The sequence below is a fragment of the Carassius gibelio genome, chromosome A6, assembly GCF_023724105.1.
Source record: "Carassius gibelio isolate Cgi1373 ecotype wild population from Czech Republic chromosome A6, carGib1.2-hapl.c, whole genome shotgun sequence".
Classification (NCBI taxonomy): domain Eukaryota; kingdom Metazoa; phylum Chordata; class Actinopteri; order Cypriniformes; family Cyprinidae; genus Carassius; species Carassius gibelio.
Genome location: NC_068376.1, coordinates 11,785,906 through 11,798,228, shown reverse-complemented (window position 1 = coordinate 11,798,228; position 12,323 = coordinate 11,785,906).

Genomic DNA, 12,323 nt, shown 5'->3' with positions numbered 1-12,323 from the left:
TAAACATATATTTTAAGAGTGGTATCAGATATATTATGCACAGGCATAACGAAGGCATTTTAATAAGCACACTGCAATGTTTCTTTATAATAGGGGTGTAAAAAAATATCTATACACGTGAGTATCGCAATATTTTGATTGGCGATACTGTATCGATTCTCAAAATGGAATATTGATATGAAAAAATAAAAAATAAAATAAAAAAGATTCATGGCAGTTGTTTCATTTTGAGTTTATTTCCCAACCGCTAGTCTTCATCTCTGAACAAAATTCCATGGGGAATATATACAAACTGAAAAACCTGTTTAAATGCAAGTGGAAAGATCTGTATTTATTTTATTGTTTTAAAATTGTTTTATTTTTTTAGGAATCCTGTTATCACTTTATTTTTCATTGATATTAACCCTTATGTGTTGTTTGGTACGTTTTCGCCCACTAGGGGGTAAAGTTGAGTCTTATTTTGGCCACAACTTTCTCTGTGTTTGAGCTAATCAATGGAATGATTTTTGGTGACAAATCTTATTTTGACCCATATTTTGGGAAAATGAAAAAAAAAATAATAATAAAAAAATAACATTGCATAACTCTATTAATCAGTCCTGATCAAAACTACCAAATGTTTAAAAAAAACAAAATCCAAGATTTTAACTCTTTAATTACCAAGTACATAAATTATGTCACTGATTTGGGGAAATACACAAAATTACATATTTTCAATATAAAAATTGATTTTGGACTGGATATTTTTTTTTTACCTTTTATCACAGTCTTGGGCATGTGAAAGATTAGTTGGCTTTGATGCATTGTTAGTTTTTGTGCAGCATTAGATTTAATTTTTTTCTCCCTCATTTGTTGTTGGTGGCTGTTTTTGCCTAAATTACTTCCATTATAATGACTTTTTTTTTTATTGCAAAGCCATGACACCATGTAATCATGCATTCTTGATTGTTTGTGGTTTTCCCTTTTGGGAAGAGGTAAAATTTGTTATTTTTACAGTTGATCACTAGGTGGGACCAATAACCCTTTAGATAGGCCTGTGCAAAAAAGGCTTAGTTTCTGGCTTGTATATTGAGTTATATGGAGAATAAGAGCAAATTATAGTGTTTGTGTGTGTGTGTGTGAGATTCTTGAGTGTTGGTGGTTTACCCTGTTCGGAAGAGGTACTGTAACGTTTGTTATTTTTACAGTTGATCACTAGGTGGGACCATTAACCCTTTATGTAGGCCTGTGCAAAAAAGGCTTAGTTTCTGGCTATAGTTATATGGAGTATAACTGCAAATTATAGTGTGTGTGAGTGAGAGAGAGAGAGAGAGAGAGAGAGAGAGAGCGAGAGAGAGAGATGGTGTGAGAGAGACCTTTGTGCACTTACCTTGATGAAAAAATCCAAATATGCACCTCATGCTCTCAGAACTACATGGAGTAAACAAAAAAAATAAAAAAAAATAAGTGTGTTTATGCACCTGCTGTTGCACGCCTAGCCGTCGTTTCCCTAGGATTTCAATTTGTGTTTTGCTAGAAATGTGCTTGTTTCCAGCGTTTGCTTTATCTGTGTTGAGATATGAGTGCTCAGCACTTTTGGATATTCAAGCCTCGTTAAATGCTGTGGGTTGCCGGCATTATCAGCATGATTCTGACGGGCACAGTTTTAACTTCCCTGAGCTCCTATGGTCCATACCACCAGACTATCCTGTCTGTACTGCGGCTCAATCTTTAAAAAGAAGCGTCAAAAAAAGACGGGGAGGATAGTGAAGAACATGAGAAATGCACGCGAAATCTGAGAAGGGTCTGTCTGCAGATTGCAAGACAGGGGCGTAACTTGATGAAAGAGGCGTAACTTGAAGTTGTCCAAATCCCACAGAACCACGCAAGATGTCAAAATGAGATTTTGTTGGGCTGCGTTCGAAACAGCATACCCTTTAATGGGCAAGTTGCATATCTCCGCCATCTTGGATTTCTGGTCTTGCGAGTGTGTACTTTGATACTTCCTGTTGTGCTGAACACCAGTGCAGAGAACCGGAGAAATCCAAATATTACCTTCAATATATGTTTACAGGATTTATAATATCACTTCAAATGCAAATAAGATTTACACTGCTATTATTACTAGTCTATAAATGTTAACTGAGCCAGTGCATTTGAAACTGTGTATGTTTGGGTCCGGTGAATTAATTAAATACACTAATGTTCCCTACTGTTCATGAAATGAAAATTGAACTCATGGTGTGTACATACAGATACATACTTTATTTTTACGTTACCAATTATTTAAATGTAAAAATTACGTATTTCTCGAAAATTTTTGTATTACATTGATTATTATATTTTGTTTAATGAAATATTCACCTTGTGAGACTGTCAAATAAAGTTAACAAAACATACATACTTTATCAGAAATATCTGTCTGTCTCGTTTGACAGTCAGAAACCTTTTGATCTTATAGATAACAGTCAGAACAAAATCAGCTCTCCGAAAATGTGTTTGAATGAAGAAATCCATGTGGACTGATGCTGACGCTGATCCGCATGATCAACAGAAGAATAAAGCAATCTCCTCGTTGTATCTTGATGAATTTCCACACAGAGGTACGCAAAAATGTAGGGAGGATGTTTCCTAGTGTTTTTGATATACCACTATTCGCTATTAAATAAAAAAAAAAAAAAATTCTATCCATCTAGCCAAGTTTCATATGTACGTTTCCCTATAGTAAATATAGCATCGCAAGACCGGAAATAAGTATGCGCACACTCACGTCGCTGAAGCTCGACGGCGCCATCTTGTGCACCTAGCCCATTAAGCACTTAATTTCAATAAGTACTAACTTAACGAGCGTTAAAATAGTACATACTCTACAGCAGTGGTTCCCAACCTTTTTCAGCTCGCAGCCCACACAACCAAACATATATGTTTGCGCGGCCCAATCAAAAAAAAAGAACGAAAAAAAGATCTGACCCCGGTATTGTTGGGTTAATAACTAAGTACTCAGAACCTAGATTGTTAACTGTATTTATTGAATGAACTAGGGCTGTGTGAGATGGACAAAAAAAAACATCACAATTTTTTTTTAATCATTTTTGCTATTTCGATATTAATCACAATTTTGATGCACACATATGCTTTACAGTCATAAATACATTTAGGATGAATTTGAAACATTTCCAAAATAAAACCAATTAGAGCTTTATCAAAAAGATGTAACATCTCTAGAACATACATAAGTCAAAATAATCACTATACTCAGGTGTTGAAATAGATTTGTTATTCATTATACAGGTTCACACGTTTGCAGTGTGTATACAGTATGTGTATGCAATGCAGAAGTTCAAGTTCAAGTTCAAGTCTGCTTTATTGTCAATTTTCACATGTACAGTACATACATACAGAGAATCGAAATTGCGTTACTCTCAGACCCCGGTGCATACAGATAACATTAACATTAAAGCCTAAAAAAATAACTAGATCAAATATAAAATGTAGATACAATTATACAATAAGGGAATTATAAAAAAAGACATATAATATGGGGGGTGGGGCTCTGGCTCTCCTCAGTTTGCGGAGGAAGTAGAGACGCTGTTGTGATTTCTTGGCCAGTGCTGCGGTGTTTTCAGTCCAGGAGAGGTCCTCTGTGATGTGCACACCCAGGAACTTGGTGCTGCTCACTCTCTCCACATTCGCACCATTGATGGTCAGAGGAACGTGCTGAGTGTGTGCTCTCCTGAAGTCTACAACAATCTCCTTCGTCTTCTCCACATTCAGAGAGAGATTGTTGTCACTGCACCACCCAGCCAGGCGGCTCACCGCACTCCTGTAGTTTGTCTCATCTTTGTTGCTAATGAGACCCACCACCGTCATGTCATCTGCAAACTTAATGAAGAGGTTGGAGCTGTGTGACGGTGTGCAGTCATGGGTCAGTAGAGTGAAGAGTAGGGGGCTCAGCACACATCCTTGGGGGGCCCCAGTGTTCAGTGTGATGGTGCTGGATGTGTTGCTGCCGACCCGTACTGCCTGAGGTCTTCCAGTCAGAAAGTCCAACAGCCAGTTGCACAGCGAAGTGTTGAGCGATGATTGTGTTGAATGCTGAACTGAAGTCTATGAACAGCATTCTGACATAAGAGTCCTTTTTTTCCAGATGGGTGAGTGCTGAGTGGACGGCAGTGGAGATAGCATCATCGGTCGACCGGTTGGACCGATATGCAAACTGGAAGGGGTCCAGGGAGGGGGGGAGGGCAGACTTGATGTGGTGCATGACTAGCCGTTCAAAGCACTTCATGAGGACGGGGGTAAGTGCAACAGGACGGTAGTCATTGAAGCAGGATGGAGATGGCTTCTTCGGGACTGGGATGATAGTGGTAGTTTTAAAGCATGTGGGAACAACAGCCTGACTCAGTGAGATGTTAAAAATGTCTGTGAGTTCTGCTGCACAGTCTTTCAGTACACGCCCAGGGATGTTGTCAGGACCTGGAGCTTTGCGGGCATTGATCCTGCTGAAGGATCTCCTCACGCTGTCTGGGGTCAGAGTCATCACCTGGTCGCCGGGAGGAGGTGGAGTCTTCTGTGCAGTGGTGCTGTTTTGTTGCTCAAAGCGAGCGAAGAAGGTGTTCAGCTCGTTCAGCAGAGAGATGTTGTTGTCGCAGGTCCGTGGTGGGGGCTTGTAGTCCGTAATGGTCTGTATCCCCTGCCACAGGCTCCTAGTGTCTCTGCTGTTGCTGAATTGGTGAGCTATCCTCCTGGAGTGCTCTCTTAGCCTCTCTGATGCTGCGGGACAGGTTGGCCCTAGCTGTTCTCAGGCCCACCTCATCTCAAGCTCTGAAGGCAGCATTCTGTGTCTTCAGGAGTCTGTAGACCTCCCCCATCATCCATGGCTTCTGGTTGGCCCGGACAGTGATAGTTTTTGTGATCGTTACATCATCAATACACTTATTGATGTAGGCATTAACAGTCTCTGAGTACTCCTGGAGGTCAGTGGTGTTATTGCATGTGGCAGCCTGTTTAAACATGTCCCAGTCAGTTGTGTTGAAGCAGTCCTGAAGAATCTCTGATGATCCTTCTGGCCACACTTTAATCTGTTTGTAAACTGGTTTGGCGACTTTAATGAGCGGTCTGTATGCAGGCATTAGCATAACAATGATGTGATCTGAGGCTCCGGGGTGGGGGAGGGCTTTGTAAGCTCCTCTCTGTGTGGTGTAAACAAAGTCCAAAATGTTATTACCTCGTGTTGGAAAGTTGATGTGCTGGTGTATTTTTGGAAACACACTCTTAAGGTCAGCATGGTTGAAATCCCCAGCTATGATGAGAAAAGCATCCGGGTGTGCTGTCTGCTGCTCACTGATGTGTTGGTACAGTTCATTAAGTGCGTCGTTCCTGTTGCTGGTGATGTTGAATGGGGGAATGTACACTGAAATGAGCAGTATAGCAGTATATTCCCTCGGCAGATAGAACGGCCGGCACTTAATAATCATAAACTCCACCAGGGTTGAGCAGTGTTTGCTGATCACAACAGTATCGCGGCACCACGCGTCATTGATGTAAACACAAAGCCCGCCGCCACGGGTTTTTCCTCTCGCGACGAGAGCTCTGTCCGCTCGATAGCACGTCAGCTGGTCGAGCTGAATAGCGCCATCAACGCTGTTGCTGAGCCATGTTTCCGTGAACACAAAGCCTGGATACCTCCGCGCTTCCCCCTCTTCTGCTTCCTCTCACGCCGCTTGTGGCGCCTCCGCTGCGGGCGAGATGCAGTAGTGGGGGTCGATGATGGTGAAGGCCTCCGTAGAAGATCGAGATCCTGCAGCTGTTCCGCTTGCGCGGAGTTTAACTGTAAAAATGCGGTTCTGCCGACATCGAGCAGAAACTCGCGACTGTATTTGCGCTTACAGACAGGTAGACGCGACGACAACGTGCAAAAACACTGCGACTCACAAGACAAAAAACACGAAAACACGTTCTGTCGGGACAGAGAGAAGCCGCTGCGTGTGGACGCGCCGCCATCTTGGATATAATCAGAAGCAGCAGAGATAGTGATTGGGACATCACCTGGTAAAATAAAGGAAAAAAATTAAAATAAATAAAAAAAGTTAGCATCACAATATATGCATACATGTACAAGTCAACAACACATGAAACAAAGCTTCATTCAACCTTATTGTTCTAACAAACATGTATTTACAGATGGTGAACCCAACATCCTCCTGCCATCTGAACACAGATAATACAGTTCTGCTGCTGCACTTCACAATCTCACTCTTCTCAATGGGAATGTCGTTGAGCAACAGGATGAGGAAGTCCTTGATGACGGCTCTCTGAACCACACAACCTTGAAGTGAGAGCAGAAGAACACGTGCAGGACAATCTGACTGCTGTGTCTGCTCCAAACTTTCATGTGCCTGCAGCCCATGAGCACGACTACCTGAAAAACATTTACACAGAGTTTACAAGTACATGCATTGATTTATTACTTTTGTAGTGGGCTAAAACACTGAAGTGGTTCAAATTTATAAATAAATTTTACATTTATCCAAAGCGACTTACAGTGCATTCAGACTAACAGTTTTTATCTAACGTGTTCCCTGGTATTTGAACTGAGTATGAAGAAACCACAGCAGCATCTGGGACGCTCGATCATTTCCAGGATGATGCTGTGGTCTTCTCCATCCTCAGTGCACACACCAGTCTTCAGACATTTTCAGTCCTACAAAAATACACATACACAATACAAAAAGTCATTACATTATTCTTTTGTTTCAGGTTTTCCCTTTGTTTACACCTTTCCTTGCAGATCCTGCTCCACCACAAAAGATCTGCAGCAAATGCACAGAAATCAAGAATAAGAAAAGAGCTGTAATATTTGTTTAAAATTACATTAATTAAAATAAACGAAAACTTAAGAATTAAAATGTTTCATTTATTTTTGTAGTGCACTTACACAAATCCTTTGATGGCAGCATTCCCTCATCTGTCACTCTTAACTGGATATCTGAGATATTCTGCATTTACATGTTGAGTACGTTACTGATGTAACTCGCTTTTTATCCAACAAAAATGTTCCTTATATTATTAATATTGCAAATGGACAAATAAAATAGATAACTTATGTTTAATTACTTTACGTAGATTTGTTTGTTTACATGACTTACACTCATCTAAAGCAGTGTTGACAAAAGTGAATTATAAACAATATCACACATACACATCAGTCAGATGCCTGTTTCATGTCTGTTAGATGTGCTCATCTACAATACTTATTAAACATTATCCTGTTAGATGATAAATAGACATTTAGTAATAGTCTTCAAGAAGTATATATGGTTTATGTAAAGCCATTATTGAGTCGTGTACTTAATGGAGCTCCCTTGTTAGTTATGCATTATAAAACATGTTTACAGCAAAATCACAAATATGCTATATTATGTAGGTCACAGACAGGGTTCAGATTAAGCTTGTGAAACCCGGGGATAGCGTCTTTAGACCTTTTGCTTATATGTTTCTTACTTTACGAATCAATCCACGGATCACATCACAGTTAAAGCTGCACTTTTGAATGGGAGGTCAGTGGGAAATAAAACTTTTATAAATCTGGATTTTTTGTTTCTAACTGAGACATGGCTTGAGCCGATGGATACTTGCCTTCTTTCTGAACTGCTGCAAGTGAACTATAATGTTTTAAATACTCCCAGATCCTCTGGTCGTGGTGGGGGTGTTGCCACACTTTTTAAGGACAGCTTCAAATGCATCTTAATTCCACTGGAGAAATTTACAAGCTTTATACTTCAGCTCTTTAAAGTGGACCTATCATTCACAGTTTATTGTGCTCTTATTTATTGCCCTCCAAAGTATGAAAAGGGTTTCATCCAGGATATCTCAGATTTTCTTTCTTTTATTGTGCCAACTGCTGATAATCTTTTAATTCTCGGGTACTTTAACATTCATATTTGCTGACCGTCTAAACCTTTAGTAAAGCAGTTTTCTGACCGTGTTGACTCTTTTAACTTAATGCAGTCAGTATGTGATGCTACTCACAGGCATGCTCATACCCTTGATTTAGTTCTGTCCTGGGGGTTATCTGTTAGTAATGTGTCTGTAGTTGACAATTGTATATCCGATCATAGTTCTGTTTTATTTCACTTTGATCTTCCATCTGTTATCTCAAAAAGCAAACCTGTAGTCCGTTGTGTCCGACCAGTAAATGAGACTACAGCAAATTGTTTTGCTGAGGCCTATGCGGCAAATTCAATGTCTTCTATCATCGAGGTATCTGGACCCTCTTTAGACACAGAGGAGTTGACTGCTGTTTTTAATTCTGTTTGCTTGGACATTTTGAATGATATTGCTCCACTTAGATATAAAAGGTATAAACCTCAGTCTCAGCCATGGTTGAACAATGAAATTTGTGTGTTTTGAAGGGCTTGTAGGAAGTCTGAACGCAGATGGAGGATAGACCGATTGCAGATCTCTTATGAATTGCTAAAAGATACGCTTAGAACTTAGAACCAGCATGCAGTCAAAGCTGCAAGAACAAAATACTTTTCAGACCTAATTAATAGAACGGCCCATTGCCCAAAAGTTTTGTTTAGCACAATAAACATTGTGCTAAACCCACCGATAGCCCCTTTGTTAGATTCCACTTTATACAGTATTGTTCAAAATAATAGCAGTACAATGTGACTAACCAGAATAATCAAGGTTTTTCGTATATTTTTTTATTGCTACGTGGCAAACAAGTTACCAGTAGGTTCAGTAGATTCTCAGAAAACAAATGAGACCCAGCATTCATGATATGCACGCTCTTAAGGCTGTGCAATTGGGCAATTAGTTGAATTAGTTGAAAGGGGTGTGTTCAAAAAAATAGCAGTGTGGCATTCAATCACTGAGGTCATCAATTTTGTGAAGTAACAGGTGTGAATCAGGTGGCCCCTATTTAAGGATGAAGCCAACACTTGTTGAACATGCATTTGAAAGCTGAGGAAAATGGGTCGTTCAAGACATTGTTCAGAAGAACAGCGTACTTTGATTAAAAAGTTGATTAGAGAGGGGAAAACCTATAAAGAGGTGCAAAAAATGATGTCTGGAGTTACCTGTAAGTACTGTGACAGTTAGAAGACGTCTGTGTGAAGCTAATCTATTTTCAAGAATCCCCCGCAAAGTCCCTCTGTTAAAAAAAAGGCATGTGCAGAAGAGGTTACAATTTGCCAAAGAACACATCAACTGGCCTAAAGAGAAATGGAGGAACATTTTGTGGACTGATGAGAGTAAAATTGTTCTTTTTGGGTCCAAGGGCCACAGGCAGTTTGTGAGACGACCCCCAAACTCTGAATTCAAGCCACAGTACACAGTGAAGACAGTGAAGCATGGAGGTGCAAGCATCATGATATGGGCATGTTTCTCCTACTATGGTGTTGGGCCTATTTATCGCATACCAGGGATCATGGATCAGTTTGCATATGTTAAAATACTAGAAGAGGTCATGTTGCCCTATGCTGAAGAGGACATGCCCTTGAAATGGTTGTTTCAACAAGACAATGACCCAAAACACACTAGTAAACGGGCAAAGTCTTGGTTCCAAACCAACAAAATTAATGTTATGGAGTGGCCAGCCCAATCTCCAGACCTTAATCCAACTGGAGAACTTGTGGGGTGATATCAAAAATGCTGTTTCTGAAGCAAAACCAAGAAATGTGAATGAATTGTGGAATGTTGTTAAAGAATCATGGAGTGGAATAACAGCTGAGAGGTGCCACAAGTTGGTTGACTCCATGCCACACAGATGTCAAGCAGTTTTAAAAAACTGTGGTCATACAACTAAATATTAGTTTAGTGATTCACAGGATTGCTAAATCCCAGAAAAAAAAAAATGTTTGTACAAAATAGTTTTGAGTTTGTACAGTCAAAGGTAGACACTGCTATTTTTTTGAACACACCCCTTTCAACTAATTGCCCAATTGCACAGCCTTAAGAGCGTGCATATCATGAATGCTGGGTCTTGTTTGTTTTCTGACAATCTACTGAACCTACTGGTAACTTGTTTGCCACGTAGCAATAAAAAATATACTAAAAACCTTGATTATTCTGGTTAGTCACATTGTACTGCTATTATTTTGAACAATACTGTATATGTGACGAGTGGGGCGGGGCCGAGGGACGTGGGTGGAGCGAGGCCGGTGGGACGAACAGGTGTAGCTCATCTCCAATCACTCCACTGGCCTCGCTCCTCCCACGTCCCTCCTCCCACGTCCCTCATCGTCCACTTCACTGGATGCCGTTCCTCCACAGTTTCTAAAAGCTGGGTTCAAAACTATGGGCCCCTTGTATACTGTCAATTGTGAACAGCTCTCTATCTAAGGCCGGTGACTCACTGGCTGCGGGGCGTGAGCATGGCGTTTCTGCTGCGTATCAGTTGCGGGGCGGCTGCTTCGCGTTTTCTGTGTCTTTACACACCAGAATCGTGCCTGATGCGGCGCTGGCGCGCTGCTATTGCTGTAGAATATGAGCTGAATTAAAAACGGACACGCCACGCAGCTGAGACGCTTGCACCATGCATCCAGTGTGTTATCGGCCTAATGGTTCTGTAACAGAAATGACTTGAACCAGACAAATTAAAGAGTCTATCAGGACTGTGTTTGAAACATGAGCCGAATTCCTCAGGAAGTCATAAAACATTCTGTGCCACAAGTCCCAAGGAAGATAACCAACCAACCAACTTGTTCACACAACAGCTTTCAACATTAACACCACTAGAACAATTATTGACAATTTTAATTCGCAGAAGAGATTGTCAAATTTGTTGTTCGTAATTGAAATGCAACGCTGGACATCACATGGAAACCCATAAGTTAAACACTTCCATTGACTTCCCCCCACCTAGCAGAACCAGACTGAAATTCCTAAGGGGGGAGGGGCTTTGAACCTCTGGTCTCCACAGAAATCTTTGTCAAGAGAATGACAAAGAAACTTTCTTTTATACATATATATGGACCAAAATGAACTCCAAAATGACTTCTAAATGAATATCATTCCATCGCTTAACTCCATATTCATTTATATCTACCCCACACATTTGACTATCATGTTATAATCACTTATTGTGTATGTCTTTTAATAACTATGGGATAGCTTAAGGATACATAGTCATGTCTAGTATCTATGTAATGCAATCTGCTTGCTTGAGATAGCCAAGACAATCAATTATATGTCAAATGTATCATATGCGTGTTATAGGAATCATGTCCAAAATTAGACCCTGCAAGAGCTGGAAAATTCGGACCACATGCTTGGTAAGATAAACAAATGATTTATGATGCCCCCGAGCCAAGACAATATCTGATTGGTCAAGACAACATTTGAGGTGTGGCCAACAGGCCAGTTTAAATACTTAGGACACCATAAAATCTTGCTTTTAGTTGTTAGCCTTGCTTATGCAACTAGTCATGCCGGCTTTTAGTTCTAGCCTTGCTTTTGCTATCAGTCATGCCAGCTTTTAGCTTTGCTTCTTAGCTTTAGCTTTTAGCCATGCTGTTTGTCATCACTGTTCTTTGAGCACGGTTGCAGCGTGCTTGAGCCTGCACGCCTGCTGCTACTTAGCCACTATGAGGAGAAACACATCTTAGTCTCGTCAAGCTTTACTTCTTTTCTTTTCCGTTTGAGAGTTTCGTGTTCTGAGTTAAGTTATGTAACGGCGAGTCTCCGACGTCTGACCTCGGGTGCCCGTTCAACTTCAACCAGCGCACACTAGAGGTGGGAATCTTAAGGCACTTAACGATTCGATCCGATTCCGATTCTGGGAGGAACGATCCGATTCCCAAAACGATTCTTAATTAATTATCCTGCTGTGCAAAAAATACTCTAAACTTCTTATTTTAACCAAAATGCTTTTTGTATATAGTTAGAATATCTGTTTGACAGTATTGCCAAATTAAAAATGATTATGAATATTTCTTTTTCAATACTTTTAATTTATTAACAAAGTTATTTTCAGGATTAACAAACTCTGAATGAATGGTAAGCCATACAATTGCAATGAACAATCATTAAGAATAAACAGTTCTCAATTTGTATGACAGGGAGAATTAGGGATTCTAAGATGTGATCTTTATACTCACTGTATAGTGCGGGGACAGCCGTCTCACTAAAATAACGACGCGAGGGCAAAGTGTATCGTGGCTCAAGTACCTGTAACATCGTGCGAAATCCTTGGTTTTCCACAACGGAGTACGGGCGCAGATCTTTGGCAATAAAACCCGCCACTGATCGGGTAATTCGTTTTGCCTTTTCAGAATTCGGTGGAAGCATTGCTACTTGATCCAGGGTCCTTTGAATGTAACCGGGAGTGTTCGTGA